General features: G+C 43.1%; 1 pseudogene; it reads right to left on the reverse strand.

Moving 5' to 3' along the window:
• LOC141042877 (inactive LRR receptor-like serine/threonine-protein kinase BIR2) overlaps positions 1 to 24,764 on the reverse strand; it is a 35,557-nt pseudogene extending 10,793 nt beyond the window's left edge.
• Between the last annotated feature and the right edge of the window lie 942 nt (positions 24,765 to 25,706).

A 25,706-nucleotide genomic window follows, 5' to 3' on the forward strand; every position in this document is an offset into this window, starting at 1 on the left:
GATGCCACTTCATAAATTTTGTCCAGTGGCTATTCTAGGTGCTGCATCACCTTATTTTCGGGCCAGGCCCATGTAATTTCGAAATACTTGATTATAGGCAGTTTTTAGAGTCCGTATGTGTGGGGAAACAAGAGTTAGGGTATGTTTCGGACCCCTACTCCAAGTGATAGAGGCAAAGGTGTCCCGTCTTTCGATGAGATGATGAATATCGCTTTGATGGAAGTCGACTTTGACGATCCGACTACGAACGTGCGAGGACGTCGCGCCTTAGCAATCGCTAAACTAACTCCGAGAGGTTATCGACCACGCCGGAGCACGATCAACCTGACCACGAGGGTCTGTTTCCTGCGAGCAAACGAAGAACAGGCAAGAAACTGAGATTGCAATCTGGATATTGCGAATATAAGATGAAAGCTTTATTGATCAAGGTGGGGTTCTGTGACGCCTTTGTCTGGTCGCTGAACACAAACGAAGTACGCGAAGTTGCAGCTATGGCGAACTTTTAATCTAAACAAAACCCAAAGTCTAAACGACGCCCTAAGGGCTGTATATATGGAGGAAGAGGGGGGGAATTTCGTGGCCCTTGAGGAAGGGGTCCGAAACCAACCCTATCTCTTGTTTCCCCACACATACGGACTCTAAAAACAGCCTATACTTATGTATTTCGAAATTACATGGGCCTGGCCCAATAATAAGGTGACGCAGCACCTAGAATAGCCTCTGGACGAAAGTTATGAAGTAGCATCTTGTATATTTCGTCCAAGGCTTCATGCACGCATTATGGTGGCTTCAACGTCCTGAAATCATCACTTGTAACTCCGTTCTTGTTCCCCATGCGCATGCCATCATCTCCATGCTTGTTCTTGCTCCAATGTTCATCCTTCTCAAAGCTAGGCCCTTCATTTGTAAGCAAAACAAATGTATCCAATTTAGGCAGCATCATATTCTCATGAACATTAGAATCATTAGCAAGAAACGAAAGTACCTGGTAATTTAATTGGCGTGCGCGAGCTCTAGTAATTGGTCCAGTATGTCTAGCAGCAGGGACTGTGGGTGTAATAATTGTATTGATGTCCTCATCATCCTCCCCTTCTTGAAATGAAGTCGTCCTCGACGGAAGCTCATCTTCCTCACCCAAATAAGGCTTCAAATCTGCAATATTAAAAGTGGGACTAACCCCAAAATCTGCAGGCAGCTCAAGTTTATATGCATTATCATTTATTTTCTCTAACACCTTAAAAGGACCATCAGCACGTGGCATTAGCTTTGATTTGCGCAAATCAGGAAATCTATCCTTACGCAAATGTAACCAAACAAGATCTCCAGGTGCAAACACAACATGTTTTCTACCCTTATCTCCAGCAAGTTTATATTTAGCATTCATACGCTCAATGTTTTCCTTAGTTAACTCATGCATTTTTAAGATCAATTCAGCACGTTGTTTAGCATCAAAATTAACCTTCTCCGAAGATGGAAGAGGCAACAAATCAATAGGTGCACGAGGTAGGAAACCATACACAATTTCAAAAGGGCACATCTTAGTAGTAGAATGCAATGAACGATTATAAGCAAACTCAATATGAGGCAAGCAGTCTTCCCACATTTTCTTATTATTCTTCAAAACAGCCCTAAGCATAGTAGACAATGTTCTATTGACTACTTCAGTTTGTCCATCAGTTTGGGGGTGACAAGTAGTACTAAAAAGCAGTTTAGTCCCCAACTTAGCCCATAAACATCTCCAAAAGTGGCTAAGAAATTTAGTATCACGATCTGAAACAATAGTATTTGGCACACCATGCAAGCGAATAATTTCACGAAAGAACAAATCAGCAACATTAACAGCATCATCGCTTTTATGACATGGTATAAAGTGCGCCATTTTCGAGAATCTATCCACGACAACAAATATGCTATCCCTCCCCTTCTTTGTTCGAGGTAAACCTAAAACAAAGTCCATAGATATATCCTCCCAAGGAACACTAGGTACAGGCAAAGGCATATATAAACCATGAGGATTGAGTCGTGACTTAGCTTTTTGACATGTAGTGCAGCGAGCAACAAAACGCTCAACATCCCGTCTCATCTTTGGCCAAAAGAAATGTGTAGCAAGTACGTCCTCCGTCTTCTTCACGCCAAAGTGTCCCATTAATCCTCCTCCATGCGCCTCCTGCAACAACAAAAGACGAAGAGAGCTAGCTGGAATGCATAGCTTGTTAGCACGGAACACAAATCCATCATTAACGACAAACTTGTTCCAGGTTCTTCCTTCTTTACAATTCTGCAATACATCTTTAAAATCAGCATCATGCACATATTGATCTTTGATGGTCTCCAAACCAAATATTTTGAAGTCAAGTTGTGAAAGCATAGTATAGCGACGAGACAATGCATCAGCAATAACATTTTCTTTACCCTTCTTGTGTTTAATGACATAAGGGAAAGTTTCAATGAATTCAACCCATTTAGCATGTCTACGATTCAGTTTAGCTTGACTTTTAATATGTTTCAAAGATTCATGATCAGAATGTATAACAAATTCTTTGGGCCATAAATAATGTTGCCATGTTTCTAAAGTCCGAACAAGAGCATATAGTTCTTTATCATAAGTAGAATAATTCAGACTAGGCCCACTCAATTTTTCAGAAAAGTATGCAACAGGTTTGCCATCTTGTAATAACACACCTCCTAATCCAATGCCACTAGCATCACATTCAAGCTCAAAAGTCTTATTAAAATCAGGAAGTTGGAGTAAAGGAGCATGTGTCAACTTATCTTTCAATACCGTGAAGGCTTCTTCCTGTGCGGTACCCCAAACAAAAGGCACATCCTTCTTTGTAAGCTCGTTGAGAGGTGCAGCAATGGTGCTAAAATCTCTCACAAAACGCCTATAGAAACCAGCGAGTCCAAGAAAACTCCGCACTTGTGTGACCGTTTTGGGCTGCGGCCAACTCTCAATAGCTTCAATCTTGGCTTTATCAACTTCAATTCCCTGTGGAGTAACAACATAGCCAAGAAAAGATACTCGGTCGGTGCAAAAGGTGCACTTCCCAAGGTTACCAAACAAACGTGCATCACGTAGAGCAATAAAAACAGCACGTAAATGTTCCAAATGTTCTTCCAAAGATTTGCTATAAATCAGTATATCATCAAAATAGACCACCACAAATCGTCCAATGAAAGCACGTAAAACTTCGTTCATTAGTCTCATGAAAGTACTAGGTGCATTAGTTAACCCAAAAGGCATGACTAACCACTCATATAAACCAAACTTAGTTTTAAATGCAGTTTTCCATTCATCTCCCAATTTCATACGAATTTGATGGTATCCACTACGCAAATCAACTTTGGAGAATATTGTAGAGCCACTCAATTCATCAAGCATATCATCGAGCCTAGGAATAGGATGACGATAACGAATAGTAATATTATTAATGCCTCTACAATCAACACACATACGCGACGTACCATCCTTTTTAGGCACGAGTATAATAGGAACAGCACAAGGACTAAGAGATTCGCGTATATAACCTTTGTCGAGCAGCTCCTGTACTTGACGCATAATCTCCTTCGTCTCCTCTGGATTGGTACGGTATGGTGCACGGTTGGGTAGCGATGCACCGGGAATTAAGTCAATTTGATGCTCAATCCCTCGAATAGGTGGTAATCCCGGTGGCACGTCTTGTGGGAAGACGTCAGCGAACTCCTGCAAAATGTGAGTGACAGCAGGGGGCAAAGAGGAAGGCACGTCCTCGAATGAAAATAATGCCTCTTTGCACACAAAAGCATAGCAAACAGATTTGCTGAAATCTAGTTCATCAATATCAGATTTTGTGGCAAGTAAACATGCACTTTTCAATTTAATTTCAGAAACAACACTAGATGGTTTATTATTAGGTTTCATGTGTTGCTCAAATTCCTTTGCCACAATCTGATTTTCACTCTTATTTTTCTCCTGTTTTGCTTTATTAGCTCTATTAATGTCATCTTTCAAAATGGAATCAGGAGTCATAGGAAGCAAAGTAATATTTTTATCCTTATGAACAAGAGTATACTGATTGTTTCTACCATGGTGTACAGAATTTTTATCAAATTGCCATGGTCTACCTAGTAATAAGGAACATGCTTGCATGGGTACCACATCACAATCAACATAATCAGCATATGTAGAGATACTAAAATGCACACGAACAGTACGTGTTACCTTAACCTTGCCGCTGTTGTTGAACCATTGGATGTAGTAAGGATGTGGATGTGGTCTTGTGGTGAGAGATAGCTTCTCCACCATCTCCATGCTAGCCAAGTTGTTACAGCTCCCTCCATCTATGATGACGCGAACAGAACGTTCCTTCACAACTCCCTTTGTATGGAACAAATTATGCCTCTGATTTTGCTCTGCTTGTGTGACCTGCACACTCAAAACACGTTGAGCAACTAAACATTCATACCTGTCAGCGTCTTCAGGAGCCATGTATTGCGTCTCATTTTCAGAATCATCTCCACCATGTTCTTCACGTGTAATAAGAGCCAAAGTCTCCTCATCATAGTCACTAGCGGACTCATACCCACCATCCTCAGTAGCAATCATGACACGCTGAGATTTGCATTCTCTCGCAAAATGTCCTCTTCCCTTACAACGACGACAAATAATATCACTTGTGTGCCCTGTCGATGCCATGGAAGAAGAAGAGCTCTGCACAGGCCCGGCAGGTGTGCTCTTGGCAGAGAGTGGTGGTTGTGCCTGCTTTCTTGTATCACGGCTGGAGGTGGCACCTGATGGAGGTGATGGTGAAGTGGAAGTAGAAGATGCACGCGGTGTCCATGATGAAGGTCGACCTGCAGAAAAGTTAGTTCGCGCCAATGGCTGTCGATCCTGCACTTCACGTTCAGCTTTACAAGCAAGATGGAATAAACGAGTGATATTATTATAATCCTTATACTCTAGAATGGTCTGAATCTCTTTATTTAATCCACCCATAAAACGTGCAAGCATAGCTTCATTCTCCTCAACAATACCACATCTAATCATGCCAGTTTGTAATTCCTGATAATATTCTTCTACAGAATTTTTTCCTTGTCTTAAACGCTGCAATTTTTGAAGTAATTCACGTTGATAATATGGTGGAACCCAACGAGTACGCATAGCAGTTTTCAAAGCAGCCCAAGTAGCTGGAACAGGATATAATCTACAATGTTCAGACCACCAAACACATGCAAAGCTAGTGAAAGCACAAACAGCAGCAGGAACACGTCTCTCCTCAGGATATTGTAAACATGTAAATCGTTGTTCAGTTTCTAACTCCCAAGTAAGATATATATCAGGAACATATCTACCCTCAAATGGTGGAATATTCAATTTCAGTTTAGGGAGATGGTCATGATCTCGTACCTGAGGTGGTGGTGCCGGCCTACCGTTGCGAATATATACCTGAGGTCGACCTGCTGGTGGTGGTGCTGGTGGCTGCACGTAGTTCTGATTTTGATCAACCTCATCCTCATAATCGCCCGCATAATCGTCATCCTCCTCAGCCGCCGCAGGAGCAGGAGCCAAAGAAGCATCAACAGTAGGGACAGCAGCACCCGAATTTTGACCAATCTCAATTGGAACGCGCTGTGCCCGTCCCACTTGATTTGGAAGGCGGCGTTGGAGATGTGGTTGTTGTTGTTGTAGAGGTGCGACATGTGCAGCCGGTGGTGGTTGGGGAAGACGCTTGAGTAATTCAGTAAACTTGTCATCCAGCTTTGTCTCAAACGACTTCTCCACGGCATCTATCTTCTCCATAGCCTCTTCAAATCTGTTTAGCACATCTCCCACCTGGCCACTCATCATTTGCTGAAATTTATCATGCAACTCCTTGTTCGTCATGTTCTCCCAATCAGTCTCATCGGCTTGTGAACCTGCCATGGTTAGCAGCAATAGAAACACAAAAGAATATGATCCTGCAGACTACTAGAAGTGGTGGGATGGTGGTGTGTCACAAAACCTTCAAGCGAATCTCAAATTCTTACCAGTTCTTACCCAGCAGCAGGTGGTGATCGGCAACCGTTGTAGTCAAAAACTCTCAAAGCTTGGATATAGCGATTACCAGGGAGAGTCAAACGCACGATGTAGACTTATGTGGAGCTGGGAAGGCTTATAATATGGTAGCAAAATGGTAAGCAATAATCAATTCAGAGATGCAAAGTTGAATAAACGCTCAACGACGGTACTGTGCTGGTCCTAGGCTAGACCGTGCTAGAGACGCGAGCCTAGAACACTAACAAAATCACGGCGCTGCACGTAAACAAGGGAAAAGCACACTCAGGGATTTTTTTTTTTCGCTCTTTTTTTTTTTTTGCGCTCTTTTTTTTTTGCGCTCCTCTTTTCTTTTTTTTTTTGCGAAAAAATCACTATAATGGCGAGTGTCTCAAAACTCTTCCCAGGTCAAACTGACAGGATGGGCACAAAATTTTTTGACTATTTTTTTTTCGGAAATCAGGGCAGCGACGACGAAAAAGTGCGACAAAAAATCACTATGATGGCGAGTGTCTCAAAACACTACCCGGGGCCTAAAAATAGGATAGGGAAAAAATATTTTGGGTTGCCGAAATTTTGGCCTAAAAACTGCCCGGGGGTCTCCAGACCTACTCAGGCAAGGAAACACGAAACGGAAAATATATGGATCTCTAAAACAAACCGACTATGAAAAGAACTCGGATTGGTGGTGGATATATGGCGGTAGTATATGGCAGCGGTGGTGGTATATGGATACGGATTCAAAGCGGTGGCGGATAAGCAATGGTGGTAGATGGCAAGGCGATGATGATGGTGCGGCGGCGGCGTGACAACTTATGACCAGAACTCGAAACTCTAAAAGACTAGACTCTAAGACCAGCAACTTGACACGACGATGCAACCGCAAATTCAACAAAGCAAAAACCCTAAAAAGATTATGCAAAGGCTCAGATTGGTTCGGATATGATGAACTAACCCTAATTTTTTTTTGTGGCTTTTTCGTGGACTGTAGGTATGAAGAACAGACTCGATCTAAACTACGAAAAACTGTAAAATCTCACCGAGCAACCTGGAAATCTGATACCACTTGATAGAGGCAAAGGTGTCCCGTCTTTCGATGAGATGATGAATATCGCTTTGATGGAAGTCGACTTTGACGATCCGACTACGAACGTGCGAGGACGTCGCGCCTTAGCAATCGCTAAACCAACTCCGAGAGGTTATCGACCACGCCGGAGCACGATCAACCTGACCACGAGGGTCTGTTTCCTGCGAGCAAACGAAGAACAGGCAAGAAACTGAGATTGCAATCTGGATATTGCGAATATAAGATGAAAGCTTTATTGATCAAGGTGGGGTTCTGTGACGCCTTTGTCTGGTCGCTGAACACAAACGAAGTACGCGAAGTTGCAGCTATGGCGAACTTTTAATCTAAACAAAACCCAAAGTCTAAACGACGCCCTAAGGGCTGTATATATGGAGGAAGAGGGGGGGAATTTCGTGGCCCTTGAGGAAGGGGTCCGAAACCAACCCTATCTCTTGTTTCCCCACACATACGGACTCTAAAAACAGCCTATACTTATGTATTTCGAAATTACATGGGCCTGGCCCAATAATAAGGTGACGCAGCACCTAGAATAGCCTCTGGACGAAAGTTATGAAGTAGCATCTTGTATATTTCGTCCAAGGCTTCATGCACGCATTATGGTGGCTTCAACGTCCTGAAATCATCACTTGTAACTCCGTTCTTGTTCCCCATGCGCATGCCATCATCTCCATGCTTGTTCTTGCTCCAATGTTCATCCTTCTCAAAGCTAGGCCCTTCATTTGTAAGCAAAACAAATGTATCCAATTTAGGCAGCATCATATTCTCATGAACATTAGAATCATTAGCAAGAAACGAAAGTACCTGGTAATTTAATTGGCGTGCGCGAGCTCTAGTAATTGGTCCAGTATGTCTAGCAGCAGGGACTGTGGGTGTAATAATTGTATTGATGTCCTCATCACCAAGGGCCATGAAATTCCCCCCTCTCTCCTCCATATATACAGCCCTTAGGGCATCGTTTAGACTTTGGGTTTTGTTTAGATTAAAAGTTCTCCATAGCTGCAACTTCGCGTACTTCGTTTGTGTTCAACGACCAGACAAAGGCATCACAGAACCCCATCTTCATTAATAAAGCTCTCCTCTTTTATTCGCAATATCCAGATTGCAATCTCAGTTTCTTGCTTGTTCTTCTTTTGCTCGCAGGAAATAGACCCTCGTGGTCAGGTTGATCATGCTCCGGCGTGGTCAATAACCCCTCGGAAGTTGGTTTAGCGATTGCTAAGGCGCGACGTCTTCGCACATTCGTAGTCGGATCGTCAAAGTCGACTCCCACAGAAAACGATTGCTATCTCATCGAAACATCGGGACACCTTCGCCTCTATCATAGTCATACGTGCTTATGGAAAAGAACTTGCATGACATCTTTTGTCCTACCCTTCCATGGCTGTGGGGACCTAATGGAAACTAAGGGATATTAAGGCCTCCTTTTAATAGAGAACTGGACCAAAGCATTAGCACTTAGTGAATACATGAACTCCTCATACTACGGTAATCACCGGAAAGAATCCCAATTATTGTCACCTTGGGTTATGCGGATCATAACTCGTAATAGGTGTCTGCAACTTGCAAGATAGGATCAAGAACACAAATATATTTATGAAAACATAATAGGTTCAGATCTGAAATCATGGCACTCGGGCCCTAGTGACAAGCATTAAGCATAGCAAACTCATAGCAACATCAATCTCAGGACATAATGGATACTAGGGATCAAACCCTAACAAAACTAACTCGATTACATGATAAATCTCATCCCACCCATCACCATCCAGCAAGCCTACGATGGAATTACTCACACACGGCGGTGAGTATCATGAAATTGGTGATGGAGGAAGGTTAGTGATGATGATGGCGACAGATCCCCCTCTCCAGTTCTGCCCTCCCGAGGAAGAACAGGAGGTGGCGGCGGCTCCATATCGTAAAACGCAATGAATCCTTCTCTCTGATTTTTTTCTCCCCGAAAGTGAATACATAGTTGGAGTTGAGGTCGGTGGAGGTCCAGGGGACCCACAAGCTAGGGGGCGCGCCCAGGGGGGTAGGGCGTGCCCTCCACCCTTGTGGACAGCAGGTGGGTCCCCTCTGGTTGATTCTTTCGCCAATATTTTTTATTAATTCCAAAAATATTCTCCGTGAACTTTTGTTTCTGCACAAAAATAACACCAAGGCAATTCTGTTGAAAACAGTGTCAGTCTGGGTTAGTTCCATTCAAATCATGCAAATTAGAGTCCAAAACAAGGGCAAAAGAGTTTGGAAAAGTAGATACAATGGAGACGTATCAATGAGCTACCTCACGGCCTTCCTCCACTATGAGGCATCGAGCACCGGATCGACCTCATCCCCGGCGCACCCCTACCAATCAAGGCTCCACAATGCGTCAACCCCGAAGAAACTAAGGAGATACAACGAAAAGTACAACAACTCATCGACAACGGACATTACGTGAAAGCTTAAGTCCTTGTGTCGTTCCGGTCACTCTTGTTCCTAAGAAAGATGGTGGTTTTCGCATGTGTTCTGATTTTCGCCCAGTAAACGCTATTACCATTCGCTACAGACATTCCATTCCACGCCTTGATGATATGCTCGATGAGCTTAGTGGTGCCACCATTTTCTCAAAAATTGATCTTAAAAGTGGCTATTACCAAATTCGCATTCAACAAGGTGTTGAGTGGAAAACCGCGTTTAAAACTGAATTTGGCTTGTACGAGTAGTTAGTCATGCCTATGGGTTTATCAGAAGCACTCGGTACTTTCATGCATGTCATGCATTATGTTCTTCGCCCATACATTGGTGTATTTGTCGTGGTCTACTTTGATGATATACTTGTGTTTAGCAATTCTCTGAAAGATCATGTCACTCATCTTAGGACCATTTTGCAAACTCTTAGAAACGAGTGTCTTTATGCTAATATGGAGAAACGCACATTTGGTGTTGACAAGCTTGTTTTCCTGGGTTTTGTTGTGTCTTCTAAGGGTGTTCACGTAGATGAAGCTAAAATTGATGACATTAAAATTTGGCCACAACCAACCAACTTGCAACAAGTGCTTAGCTTCCTTGGCTTAGCCGGATTCTATCGTTGTTTCGTTAAGGACTTTAGCACTATTGCATCACCTTTGCATACCTTGAGTAAGAAAAATGCACCTTTTGCTTGGGGACCATCCCAAGATACCGCATTTCACAAGCTTAAAAATTTGCTTACTCATGCTCCTTTGCTTGCCTTACCCAATTTTGATAAAACTTTCAAAGTCAATTGTGATGCTAGTGGTAATTGTATTGGTGGAGTTTTGATGCAAGAAAAGTGACCCATTGCATACTTTAGCGAAAAACTTTCCGGCGCTCAACTTAATTATCCCATCTATGATAAAGAATTATATGCCTTAGTGCGAGTATTGCATGTTTGGGAGCATTACCTTCGCCCACATGAATTTGTCATACATACCAATCATGAGACACTTAAATACCTTAAAGGTCAAACCAAGTTGAACAAACGACATGCTAAATGGAGTGAATTTATTGAATCTTTTCCTTATGTGATCAAGTACATTAAGGGTAAAGAGAATGTCGTGGCGGTGCTCTTTCCCGCAAGTGCATGTTAGTTACTCAACTTAAATTGTATGTCATTGGCTTTGAGCATGTTAAAGATCTATATGCACATGATCCTTCGTTTACTATTCCTTATGCCAAATGTCTTGCTAACACTTGTTGGTAGAACTATTACCTCAACAATGGCTACCTTATGCGCGCTGACAAACTTTGTATACCCGAGTCGTCTCCTCGTTTGTTACTTTTGCAAGATGCTCACGGCGGAGGACATATGGGACATTTCGCGCGCGACAAGACATTTGCCACACTCTTCTTCAAGTACTTTTGGCCCAAGATGTTTCACGACATCGCACGCTTCACCAGCCGATGCTCTACATGCCTCAAAGCTAAATCAAAAGCTCAATCTCATGGTTTACATATGCCACTTCTGATTCCATATCAACCACGGGAAGATATTAGCATGGATTTTCCATGGGAAGATATTAGCATGGATTTTGTGCTCGGATTACCTAGGGCTCAAAATGGAAAGGATTCTGTATTTGTTGTTGTGCACCGATTCTCTAAAATGGCACATTTCATCCCATGCAATAAGATAGACGATGTTTCACATGTTGCAAATCTTTTTTGTAGGGAAATCTTGAGGTTACATGCGTGCCAAGGACAATTGTTTCGGACCGAGACGTCAAGTTCCTAAGCTACTTTTGGAAGACACTATGTGCCAAGCTCGGCATCAATCTACTATTCTCGACGGCCTATCATCCCCACACCGATGGCCAAACGGAAGTCACTAACCGGACAATATCTACTCTCCTACCGTGTTCATCAAGAAGAACATTAAGGAGTGGGAGGAGTGCTTACCCATCGCCGAGTATGCCTACAACCGCGCAAGACACTACTACCAGCAAGTCCCCCTTCAAGGTCGTCTACGGTTTCAACCCTTTGTCGCCCTTGGACATCCTCCTTCTACCGCTTCAAGAATGAGCGAACATGGACGCAAGTGCAAGAGCAAGTGATGAGGACATGACTACCTTTGATACGACCAAAAATATTGCATACATGCATATTTTTCACGTGATTTCTAGTGTAAACTATTCAATAATCTATTTATGTTATCCAGAACAAAAATACTTCACACACTTTTGTGTTTTGTCTAATTGCAGGTGTATGGGACATTTGTACAATCCACATATGAAGATAAGGCAAAAGGAGAAGTTTAGGTTCTGTTCAAAAAGTCTTGTCACGTCACTTTTGGCCCAAGAGAAGATAGAGTCCAAGTCTCTCACGTTCTGGATTCAGATTCGGACTGCATAGACATACCTGACTTAAAACACCAATAACTTTTTCATACGGACTCCGAATTGGGTGATTCTTTTTTTGTTGGAAAGTAGATTTCGTCCTCTTTCCAACCCAATTGGATTCACCTTTAAATACATCCGGAGCATTGAGATATGGACGAAACAATCTGACGCTGCAGCAGAATCCGAGTCAAACAACAAGTCCAAAGGTGTTGCATCACCTCCACTTGGGCCCATGAGCCTTGTACGACCTAGGGTTTGTTTTAGGCTGCCTTGGGACGTCCTCCCACCTCCTTGGCCGCCACCCCTTGCTCCTATATAAGTAGATCCGTCTAGTAGCTTTTTCTTGGGATTTGTTTAGTTAAAAGTTAGCCATTGCAACTTTGTGTACTTCGTTTGTCTCCAACGACCAGACCAAGACCGCTTACGGATCCCCACCATTATCAATACTTCATATATATTCGCAATATTCAGATTGCTTTATCATATTCTTGCTCGTTCTTCGATTGCTTGCAGGAATAGACCTTCGTGGTCAGGCTGATCGTGCTTCCGGCATCGTCGGTAACCTCAGGAGATTGGTTTAGCGATTGCTAAGGCGCAATGTCGTGCACGTTTGTAGTCGGATCATCAAAGTCGACTCCACCAAATCGATAGTTATCATCTCATCGAAAGATCGGGACACCCTCTCCTCTATCAAGTGGTATCAGTTTTCAGGTTGCTCGGTAAGAATTTCCAGTTTCCCCTAGATTAGATTTATTTTCTTACCTATTGTCCAAGAAAAAGCCACAAAAAAGTTAGATCTATTCATCCTTTAGTCCAAGCCAGTCTGAGCCTTTGCAATTTTCTTTTCATTATTTGCATTATTGAATTATCGGTTGCATCGTCGTGTCGAGTTGCTGGTCTTAGGATCTAGTTCGTTTAGAGTTTCGAGTTCTGTTCACATTAGTCACGTCGCCGCTGCATCGTTATCCCTTCCGCTGTCCACCACACCATCTATCAATTTCCACCACGTGCTACCCATAGTTCATTGTCACAATCATAGTTGAGGTCGTTCACATCTTCGCTTGATCCAATCTGCATCTTATCTAGTTTGTCTTGGAAAGAGGGAGAGAAAGATAGACAGAGAAAAAAAAGAGAGAAAAAAAGAAAAAGAAGTCAGAGAAAAAAAGAGAGAAAGAAAAAGAAAAAAAGTGTGAGGAAAAAAAAGAGATAAGAAAAAAAATCTGATCTATCTAGACTCAATCTCGTAGTTGAATTCGGATTGGAATCTGTTTTGTGCACTGTTCAGTAAAACAGGCATAACTTCCTCATACGAAGTCCGTTTTGGCTCCGCGAGTACTCAAATGAAAGCTAGCGACGAGCCGCATCTAAATAGTTGCAGAGACTGGTTCAACATTTGACACCTCAAAATCGTCTTCTAAATAGGTCTTTTTGCCCTCCGAAGTTCGCGGACACAGCTTATTCCAGTTTTTCAAACCAGTTTCAGAATTCTTTGACTCCTCATATCAACTCGGAATTGAGTGATTCTTTTTGCATTGGAAAGCTTGAGTTAGTAGCATTCTTTGAAAAAAATTATCAGAAAATTGGCTCAAACTTTTCAAGAGGAAAGTTGGAGAGAGAGTTGTTGTATATCCTGCTTGGAAGTTGTTTTTCATTATTATCTTTACTGCAGTTGTGATCTTCACTTATATCTTGCTGTCTAGAGCTACTTAGTATCCTTCATTGATGCTAGTTGTGCTACGCCGTGACCTCATTAGTGTTCTAGGCTCGCGTCTCTAGTCCGGTCTAGCCTAGGACCAGCACAGTACCGTCGTTGAGCGTTTATTCAACATTGCATCTCTGAATTGATTATTGCTAATATTTTGCTACCATATATAGCCAACCCAGCTCCACATATTTCTGCACCGTGTATACGTACGTTCCCCTAGCAATCGCTTTACACAACCTTCAGAGTTATTTGACACTGCTGGTTGCCTGTCACTACCTGCTGCTTGGTAAGAACTTGTAAGATATTGATATTTGCTTTACTGCGAGCACTTTACAACCACATCCTAGTAGTTCATAGAAACATTATTCTCGAATTTTGTTTCTTGTTTCTACTAATCATGACATGTTCCGGAGATAGACGTTCTTGGACGACGGACACATCTTCACCATCACGAGAGTTGGGACAACACACACAAGCACATGGTCAGGTTATCTCTTTATCGTCATTTGAGGGTAGATTTAATCCTGCTATTTATCTAGCTTGGGAGCTTGAACTAGAACAAGTTTTTAGTCACCATGACTTTTCTGAACTTGAGCGAGTACGAGCTGCCACTAGAGCATTTACTCGTTTTGCTTCTGTTTGGTGGAGTGTGCATTGTAAGAAAAACATTGATAACCAACCCACAACTTGGAAAGATTTGAAAGATGTAATGAGACAACAATTTTTCCCTCCTTACTATCGTCGTGAATTGCTTCGCAAATTTGAACAATTTAAACAAGGCAACAACACTGTTCATGCTTACTACCAAGAGTTCAAATCTTATATGCATCATTGTGACATAGAAGAATCTGAGGATGATACAATGAATAGATTTTTTGGTGGTTTGAACCATGATATTCAGGCACGATTTCAGTATATTCCTCGTTGCATTACTGGTATGTATGTTCGTACTTGTACCTTTGAGAGACAGTCACAGGAGGATGCATTGGATGACTACAACAACTACTATGCTAGTTCATGCTCACCACCACCGCTTGGTTCCTCCACCGTTGCACCTACTAGAGCAGCCACACCTCAGATTGTGAGCGCGACATCATCTCAAGAGTATGGTACATTGCCATCATCCGTACCTACATCAGCTACATCTTTGCGACAAGGTAACTGTAAAGGTATTGATGATATAACTTCACATGAGAATGATGCATGCCTAGTTAACTTGAATACATCATGTGTTGAGTTACCTATTGATTTGAGCGCATCACCTACTTTAGAGAATCATGTTACTGTCATGAATGCGTCATGTGAACAATCATCTGAAATACCAACAATTTTGAGTGGACCCAACGAATTAACTGTTGATGCAAAAGAACCAATGTTTAATCATTTTGATATGACCTCTAATCTTGGTGATGATTCTGTGGCAAATGACTTATTGCATGTTTGCTTATTTAAGCATGTTGTAGCATGTAAATTTGATGCAAGTAAGGTTTATTCACCAATGTTGGGATGGTTTAATAATGAATATTGTCAATCTTTTCATATGAATAAGAGCTTCACTTATATGTGCAAATTGAGTTGCAATACTTTCATGCCTTCTACTTCTTGTGATAATATTTTGGCTTTATATTTTATTAACTATGAAAGTTACTCATGTATACATGTGTCATATGTGCAAAATCCACGGGAAGTAAAAATGGATGACATATACATATACAACATGTACACCTTGTCTCTTTTGTTAGCCACATTTCAGATTAAGCAACGCCGAGGACGGCTTTATTTTCAAGAAGGGGAGGATGACGAGGACATGACTACCTTTGATACGACCAAAAATATTGCATACATGCATATTTGTCATGTGATTTCTAGTGTAAACTATTCAATAATCTATTTATGTTATCCAGAACAAAAATACTTCACACACTTTTGTGTTTTGTCTAATTGCAGGTGTATGGGACATTTGTACAATCCACATATGAAGATAAGGCAAAAGGAGAAGTTTAGGTTCTGTTCAAAAAGTCATGTCACGTCACTTTTGGGCCAAGAGAAGATAGAATCCAAGTCTCTCACGTTCTGGATTCAGATTTGGACTGCATAGACATACCTGACTCAAAACGCCAATAACTTTTTCATACGGACTCCGAATTGGGTGATTCGTTTTTTGTTGGAAAGTAGATTTCGTCCTCTTTCCAACCCAATTGGATTCACCTTTAAATACGTCCGGAGCATTGAGATATGGACGAAACTATCTGACGCTGCAGCAGAATCCGTGTCAAACAACAAGTCCAAAGGTGTTGCATCACCTCCACTTGGGCCCATGAGCCTTGTACGACCTAGGGTTTGTTTTAGGCTGCCTTGGGACGTCCTCCCACCTCCTTGGCCGCCACCCCTTGCTCCTAAATAAGTAGATCCATCTAGTAGCTTTTTTCTTGGGATTTGTTTAGTTAAAAGTTAGCCATTGCAACTTCGTGTACTTCGTTTGTGTCCAACGACCAGACCAAGACCGCTTACGGATCCCCACCATTATCAATACTTCATATATATTCGCAATATTCAGATTGCTTTATCATATTCTTGCTCATTCTTCGATTGCTTGCAGGAATAGACTGATAGAGGCGAGGGTGTCCCGATCTTTCGATGAGATGATAACTATCGATTTGGTGGAGACGACTTTGACGATCCGACTACAAACGTGCACGACGTTGCGCCTTATCAATCGCTAAACCAATCTCCTGAGGTTACTGACGATGCTGGAAGCACGATCAGCCTGACCACGAAGGTCTATTCCTGCAAGCAATCGAAGAACGAGCAAGAATATGATAATGCAATCTGAATATTGCGAATATATATGAAGTATTGATAGTGGTGGGGATCCGTAAGCGGTCTTGGTCTGGTCGTTGGACACAAACGAAATACACGAAGTTGCAATGGCTAACTTTTAACTAAACAAATCCCAAGGAAAAAGCTACTAGATGGATCTACTTATATATGAGCAAGGGGTGGCGGCCAAGGAGGTGGGAGGACGTCTCAAGGCAGCCTAAAACCAACCCTAGGTCGTACAAGGCTCATGGGCCCAAGTGGAGGTGATGCAACACCTTTGGACTTGTAGTTTGACTCGGATTCTGGTGCAACGTCAGATTGTTTCGACCATAACTCAATGCTCCGGACGAATTTAAAGGTGAATCCAATTGGGTTGGAAAGAGCACGAAATCTAGTTTCCAATAAAAAAAGAATCACCCAATTCGGAGTCTGTATGAAAAAGTTGTTGGCGTTTTGATTCAGGTATGTCCGTGCAGTCCGAATCTGAATCCAGAACGTGAGAGACTTGGACTCTTTCTTCTCTTGGCCCAAAAGTGACGTGAGAGGACTTTTTGAACAGGACCTAAACTTCTCCTTTTCCCCTATCTTCATATGTGGATTGTACAAATGTCCCATACACCTGCAATTAGACAAAACACAAAAGTGTGTGAAGTATTTTTGTTCTGGATAACATAAATAGATTATTGAATAGTTTGCACTAGAAATCACCTGACAAATATGCATGTATGCAATATTTTTGGTCGTATCCAAGGTAATCATGTCCTCATCATCCTCCCCTTCTTGAAAACAAAGCCGTCCTCGGCGTTGCTTAATCTGAAATCTGGCTAACAAAAGAGACAAGGTGTACACGTTGTATATGTACATGTCATCCGTTTTTACTGATCTCATTTGGTGCACATGTGACTCAGTTATACAAGAGCACCCTTCAAAAGTCGTGAAATGTAAAGTCAATATATTATCACAAGAAGTCAAAGGCATGAAAATATTGCAACTCAGTTTGCACATATAAGTGAAGCTCTTATTCATATCAAAAGATTGACAATGCTTATCATTAAACCATCCCAACATTGATGAACCATCACCAAGATTAGAGGTCATATCAAAATGATTAAACATTGGCACAATTATTTTCAAACATATTTGATCCAAATCTGATTTATTCCCCGATTCACTTGATTCTTTTGCATCGATAGTTAATTCAATGGGCTCACTCAAAATTGTTTGATCACATGGCAAAGTCAAATCATCAACATAGTCCTCTAAGGTAGGTGGTGTGATCAAAGTAGTGGGTAGCTCACCGCATGGTGCACTTAAATTGACAAGACATTCATCATACTCATGTGGAAGTGGAAGATTAGTACCTTTGTCATTACCTCTTATGATCAACTCAGATGAGGTAGGCACTCTCGGTGATGATGTGTCACATGGTGGAGGTGATGTAGTCCTCACAACAACGGATGTGGTTGTCATAGTATGCTTAGTAGTTGAAGGGACAACCGTATCAACTCTTGGAATGTGCATCTCGCGCTTGTTCTCCTTGTGCGCAACACGTCGTTTTATTTCCTGTTCAGCTTTGCAAGCAAGATGAAACAAATGGTCCATAGGATAACACTCTTCATGTATTAGTATCTCCTGAATGTCACGATTTAATCCTCCCCAAAATCTATCCATAAAATCTTCTTCACTTTCTTCTAAAGAGGAATGCAGCAAGGTAGTTTGTAAAGTATCATAATATTTCGTTACGGTGTCACTACCTTGTTTTAAATGTTGCAACTTTGTAATCATGTCACGAGTATAATAAGCGGGAACGAATGTATGTCGCATGGCAAGTTTCAAATCATCCCAAGTAGTAGGTATATCATTAGGGTGTAACCGACAATATTCACTCCACCAAACTACAGCATAACCAATGAAAGAACCAACCGCAACCTTAACTTTTTTACGTACATCAAAATTATTGGAAGCAAATATATTATTTAGGTCAAACTCCCATTCAATATATAAAGCAGGTCTAAAACGGCCATTAAATGGTGGTATAGAAACATTAACCTGATCATGTGCATTTGGATGTTTGTGCACCTCTCGTGACGGTTGTGGTATTTGCATAGGTGATGGCACATCTCCCACGATCGACAAACCCCATGAATTGACTCTAGATCCTGTCATGATTAGTAGAAACAAGAAACAAAATTCAAGAATAATGTTCCTATGAACTACTAGGATGTGGTGGTAAAGCGCTCACAGTAAAGCAAATATCAATATCTTACAAGTTCTTACCAAGCAGCAGGTGGTGACAGGCAACCAGCGGTGTCAAATAACTCCAAAGATTGAGTAAAGCGATTGCCAGGGGAACGTACGTATACACGGTGTAGAAATATGTGGAGCTGGGTTGGCTATATATGGTAGCAAAATATTAGCAATAATCAATTCAGAGATGCAATGTTGAATAAACGCTCAACGACGGTACTGTGCTGGTCCTAGGCTAGACCGGACTAGAGACGCGAGCCTAGAACACTAATGAGGTCACGGCGTAGCACAACTAGCATCAATGAAGGATACTAAGTAGCTCTGGACAGCAAGATATAAGTGAAGATCACAACGGCAGTAAAGATAATGATGAAAAACAACTGCCAAGCAGGATATACAACAACTCTCTCCAACTTTCCTCTTGAAAAGTTTGTGCCAATTTTCTGATAATTTTTTTCAAAGAATGCTACTAACTCAAGCTTTCCAATGCAAAAAGAATCACTCAATTCCGAGTTGATATGAGGAGTCAAAGAATTCTGAAACTGGCTTGAAAAACTGGAATAAGCTGTGTCCGCGTACTTCGGAGGGCAAAAAGACCTATTTAGAAGATGATTTTGAGGTGTCAAATATTGAACTAGTCTCTGCAACTATTTAGATGCGGCTCGTCGCTAGCTTTCATTTGAGTACTCGCGGAGTCAAAACGGACTTCGGATGAGGAAGGTATGCCTGTTTTACTAAACAGTGCACAAAACAGATTCCAATCCGAATTCAACTACGAGATTGAGTCTAGATAGATCCGAATTTTGTTTTTTTTCTTCTCTCTTTTTTTTTCCTCACACTTTTTTTTCTTTCTCTTTTTTTTTTGACTTCTTTTTCTTTTTTTCTCTCTTTTTTTTCTCTGTCTATCTTTCTCTCCCTCTTTCCAAGACAAACTAGATAAGATGCAGATTGGATCAAGCGAAGATGTGAACGACCTCAACTATGATTGTGACAATGAACTATGGGTAGCACATGGTGGAATTTGATGGATGGTGTGGTGGACAGCAGAAGGGATAACGATGCAGCGGCGACGTGACTAATGTGAACAGAACTCGAAACTCTAAACGAACTAGACCCTAAGACCAGCAACTCGACACGACGATGCAACCGATAATTCAATAATGCAAACAATGAATAGAAAATTGCAAAGGCTCAGACTGGCTTGGACAAAAGGATGAATAGATCTAACTTTTTTGTGGCTTTTTCTTGGACAATAGGTAAGAAAATAAATCTAATCTAGGGGAAACTGGAAATTCTCACCGAGCAACCTGAAAACTGATACCACTTGATAGAGGTGAGGGTGTCCCGATCTTTCGATGAGATGATAACTATCGATTTGGTGGAGACGACTTTGACGATCCGACTACAAACGTGCACGACGTTGCGCCTTATCAATCGCTAAACCAATCTCCTGAGGTTACTGACGATGCCGGAAGCACGATCAGCCTGACCACGAAGGTCTATTCCTGCAAGCAATCGAAGAACGAGCAAGAATATGATAATGCAATCTGAATATTGCGAATATATATGAAGTATTGATAGTGGTGGGGATCCGTAAGCGGTCTTGGTCTGGTCGTTGGACACAAACGAAGTACACGAAGTTGCAATGGCTAACTTTTAACTAAACAAATCCCAAGGAAAAAAGCTACTAGATGGATCTACTTATATATGAGCAAGGGGTGGCGGCCAAGGAGGTGGGAGGACGTCCCAAGGCAGCCTAAAACCAACCCTAGGTCGTACAAGGCTCATGGGCCCAAGTGGAGGTGATGCAACACCTTTGGACTTGTTGTTTGACTCGGATTCTGGTGCAACGTCAGATTTTTTCGACCATAACTCAATGCTCCGGACGAATTTAAAGGTGAATCCAATTGGGTTGGAAAGAGCACGAAATCTAGTTTCCAACAAAAAAAGAATCACCCAATTCGGAGTCTGTATGAAAAAGTTGTTGGCGTTTTGAGTCGGGTATGTCTGTGCAGTCCGAATCTGAATCCAGAACGTGAGAGACTTGGACTCTTTCTTCTCTTGGCCCAAAAGTGACGTGAGAGGACTTTTTGAACAGAACCTAAACTTCTCCTTTTCCCCTATCTTCATATGTGGATTGTACAAATGTCCCATACACCTGCAATTAGACAAAACACAAAAGTGTGTGAAGTATTTTTGTTCTGGATAACATAAATAGATTATTGAATAGTTTGCACTAGAAATCACCTGACAAATATGCATGTATGCAATATTTTTGGTCGTATCCAAGGTAATCATGTCCTCATCATAGACCTTCGTGGTCAGGCTGATCGTGCTTCCAGCATCGTCGGTAACCTCTGGAGATTGGTTTAGCGATTGCTAAGGCGCAACATCGTGCACGTTTGTAGTCGGATCGTCAAAGTCGACTCCACCAAATCGATAGTTATCATCTCATCGAAAGATCGGGACATCCTCGCCTCTATCAGCAAGTTATCTCAAGAAGGTGCATGAAGATACAAGGGCCACGATCGAGCGTCAAGTACACCGCCTCACCACCAAGCTCAACATCAACAAGACCCCCATGGTGTTCCAATCGAGCGATCTAGTATGGCTACATCTTCGCAAGGACTGCTTCCCCAACGAGCGCAAATCCAAGCTACTACCATGAGCGGATGGACCCTTCAAGGTGCTATCACGCTAAAATAATGACGCCTACAAGATCGACATCCCACGCGACAAGTATAACATAAGCGGCATCTTCAACGTCAAGGACTTGGCCCCATACCATGGTGATGAAGATCACGATCCGAGGACGGATCTCTCCCAAGGGGGGGAGATGATGTGGAGCATCCTTCCATCATCCCCATGGACCCTACACCACCACATCAAGCACCACGTGGACCCATGACAAGAGCTCGAGCATGCGCCATAGAAACCGAGGTGAACCAACTCTTACTTGAGATAGACATGGACATGAATGGAACTTGGTTGCTACCTCACCAAAATATGCTATGTGTCATTAGGTACGAAGACCAACGCAACCAAGCAACTAAGGGACACCCCAAAGGAGGAGGTGAAGCACCCCTAAGGCCTCGAGGAAGGAGAAGAAGCTGAAGAAGATGAAAACATCACCTCCTAGGAGACCTCGTGCGCACGGGCCCCCAGACCCCGTGCCCACAGGCTATCCAGAGAGCTTTTGTAGTTGAGACACACGACCATGTGCGCATGGCCTCTAGACCCCGTGCACACGGGCGTCTACCATGCACATGGGACCCCCGTGCGCACGGGCCCAACTTACCCCGCGCGCATGGGCCTCCCAAGCTTCGACCGTGGATGCCCTTTCTTGCCTCCCAAGTCATCCCCTTCTTCCCACTAGCTATATATTTCGGGTCTAAGACATTTGTTAGGGTTAGCAAAGTATATGTGAGACATTGTTAGAGCTTTGCTCCTTCTACCACTCCTCTTGGAGATCAAGACCTCTTAGGAGAGGATCCCAAGTGGATTTCAAGACCTCCTCTTTGGAGAAGATTATCAACAAGACCTCACCTCCTTAGGAGTGGGAAGAACCTTACCTTTGTGCTTGTTTCCTTGGATTGTTCTTGTATACTTGTGGATATCATGTGTTTGCTATTCTAGTGGATGTGTTATTGGGTCTTTGTTTGAGTGAATTTCCTCTTTGTGTTCTTGTGTTCATCCTCTTCTCTCCTCCAAGTGTGAAAAGATCTCCATCTAGGGTTCCACCCTACAACAGCTAGGGGGCGATTAGGAGAGGGAAGAGGTGAGTGGTGAGGTCGGACGGGGTCGGGGATGGCTTAAATAGCCAGGGTCGTTGGTCACCATCTGCAGGACGTCCTCGACGCATGGCCGGAGATCTGGCGAACCGCGGACGCGTGGGCGGTCGGGCAAGCTTGGGCGATGATGGGTGAAGGGTCGGGGAGGTCCACCGGAGCAGAAGATGGAGCCAAGGGCTCGGAGGAAAGACAGGCGTGCATAGGGGATGTCAGCGCACTGTGCACCCACGTGCATGCGGCGGCTCGCGCCGACGAGGGAGCTACAGGAGGGGGAGGGGTCCAGGGGGCGAGGTGGAAGAAGGAGGAGGGTGGGCGACAACAGGGGACGCGCGAACGCCGCTGTGAAGACTCGATCCAACGCATAAAGTGCACGCACAGGCATGCTAACAATGCGGTCACCACGTGGCATGGCGAGGTGAGGGCACGAGAACCAGGGAAGAGATGTCTCAGGTGTTGTCCTTGCATCCTTGGACCCTCCTGAGATGATAGCTCAACAAAAGGAGCTCTGGATGGATGGGAGGTATCAAGGAAAGTTTGCTGAAGCAAACTTGGGCATACCTCTGTGGTAAAAGGAGAGCGGTAACAAGGTAGAGCAGATGTCAAAGAGGGTTAGGGTAGGAAGGACTACAGTCCTGTGAAGTTTGAGATGATTTGGACCACAATTCAACATAGTTGCTTCATAACTGACAAATAGGGTCCAGAAACTTGATTTAGATGAGGCACTCACATGGAGTGTTGAATTGGGCTGAAATTTGGTAGATCAAGATGATATGGACATAAGAAGATGCTGTAAAAATTGCATACCATTTGGACTTGCCAAAATGGTACTTCATTCACAGTGGTCTTCTCTATCCAGAAACTTGAGAAAATTATGGAGGGATATGGCCTTGCTGGAATGAGCCCAAATTTGGTGGAGAGAGATTATATAGGTAGGATAATGCTCTGGTAAATTTTTAGCAATATAAAATATAGTTGCTTCACAAACTGGAAATATCACCACAAACAAAGATTGGATGGTGTGCACACATAGACAATTGGATGTGGCTGAAATTTGGTGGAGATGGATTGTTTGAGCATGTGAAGGAGCTTGCAAAATTTCAACTCATTTGGATAATCCTAGTTAGTACTTCCTTATCAAAGCTTCTCTCTGGACAGAAACTTTGAAAATTTGGTGAGGAAGATTCACTCGCCAAATGGAGCTGAATTTTGTCATGTGGTAATTATTTGGATAGGAAAGAGTGCCCAAAAAGTTTGGGAGCAATCAAGAAAAGATAAATGGCACTTCCTTGACAAAAGTGACATTCTGGACAGAATGAAAAATGAATATTCCTGAATTATTTTTGAAATGGGCAAGGAAGGGTTTCGACATATTTGTGGAACATATTGTCCAAAGACTTTATGAGAATTATTTGGGAATAAATGGCAAGGCAGAAATATAGGTTGCTTCACAACCTAGAGCAAACAGGGTTATTCCTTTAATAGAAAAAGGAATATTCCCAAGAAAAAGAATTTTGGGTTGGGCTAGATTAGAAATGGCATGATCTTGGGATAGATTTGGGAATGGTGAACCTCTTGGGAGAAGAAAGAAATAAAGATCTCCCAGGTTTCAAGTCCATAGAACTGCTCCAAAAGAAAAATTAGTTCAAAAACCAAATAAATCAAAAAGAAAAAGAAAGGGTCGAAAATTGGGGTGTTACAAATTTCATCTTGCTAGTCTTGTTTGATCCAACACCAATCTGCCCTTCACTCGTTCCATTTGGTGTGCAGTTTTCCCTCAAGATAGTGCTCCTTCATCCGCGTTCTTTGAATCCAAGTGACACTCCCGGAGAGAGCGTCGTTCTCGATTCAGGGGATGAAGAAGTGCCGGAACAGATTAAGATTGGGTGCCATCCCCAGGAAGTTCTCCTAGAGGTGTGCGTAAATGGACATGTAGCTGATAGCATTGGGAGCGAAATCTAGCAAGTGAAATCCGTAGGACTGCATGACCTGTACGAAAAAATTCTGAGAAGGGCGGGCAGAGCCCGCCATAGAAATACCCGGCAAAGAAGTGGAACTAGTTGTCCGCTGGACCAGCCAACCCCGGAAGGACTTCTGTAGCCGGATGATTGTCGGTCTTGCTCGACCAGACGTACGAATATCCATTGGTCAGATCGTCGGCCGGCAGCACCGGTGGAAAGACGGTGTTCTCCCGCCGCTGCCTCTCCCTCTCAAGCTTCTTCTTCTCCGCCTCTAGGTCCAGCGCCTTCTTCGATCTCTTTGGGACCATGGCGAATGCAGAGACGGAGGATTGAGGAATGGCGCGGTGGAGCGACGGTGAAAAGGAGCAGAGTGCTTTGTTCTTGCGCGAGCAAGAAGATGAAGGAGGCGACCGCTAGATTGGAAGCGAAGGGGGGGTAATTGAGCAGTGCCTCTCGTGGTTTCCTCTTTATGGGGAAGGCGCGGAGGTTGGCTCTTTTTCGTCCTACGTGGCTGCACTTTTCAGGCGCACTACCCCTAGCAACTGTTTCGTTCCACCTCTCCCACGTTCTGCGTTTAATGCGCGTTGTGGGGGCGTGGTAACAGAGAAGATTACAACAGTTATTCTCTGCCACGCGTGCATGTGCAATATTTGGGCCTAGCCCAATGACACCTCGCATGCGTGTATGGCCCAGGCCCGCGGGCTCCTGTCGATGTACTAAAATAGGGGTCCTTTAGTACCCTAGACTTGTGCACAAGCAGTTGCAGCCTTCAGGATGACAAGGGCTTGCCAGAGGATAGCTCAACCCAAGTCTCAATACTTGGGCACCAAGACCGTGAAGAAGACCTCCAGGCGGGTGATCGAAAAGTACAATGTTAGTACTGAAGATCAAGACTCCAATTGCCGGCAAGCTTCGTCTCGACAAGCCCAGACCCAGCAAGCTCCTTGCCGGAAAGTTCTCCCTCTCACCCTTCAGCCGCTCCACCTCATCGACCAGATGATGGCTTGTCAATATTAGGTGTCGAGCGGCAAGGCGTCCTAAGGGGAGGCAACAGGACGAGTGTCAGCATGTCAGATGCAGATCAACTTTATTGACACCCGTCTGGTAGACGTGTCAAGAAGATAGGCTCATCCACGTCGACGACATAGAAGGAGATACGCTTTTGCCAAAGGATGGCCACTAGCTCATAGTGCATTAAATGCCCCTGTCCTAGTCCGGCAAGATGAGGTTGGATAGCGTCGAGGCTACTA

The sequence above is a fragment of the Aegilops tauschii genome, chromosome 3, assembly GCF_002575655.3.
Source record: "Aegilops tauschii subsp. strangulata cultivar AL8/78 chromosome 3, Aet v6.0, whole genome shotgun sequence".
NCBI classification, from domain to species: Eukaryota; Viridiplantae; Streptophyta; class Magnoliopsida; order Poales; family Poaceae; genus Aegilops; species Aegilops tauschii.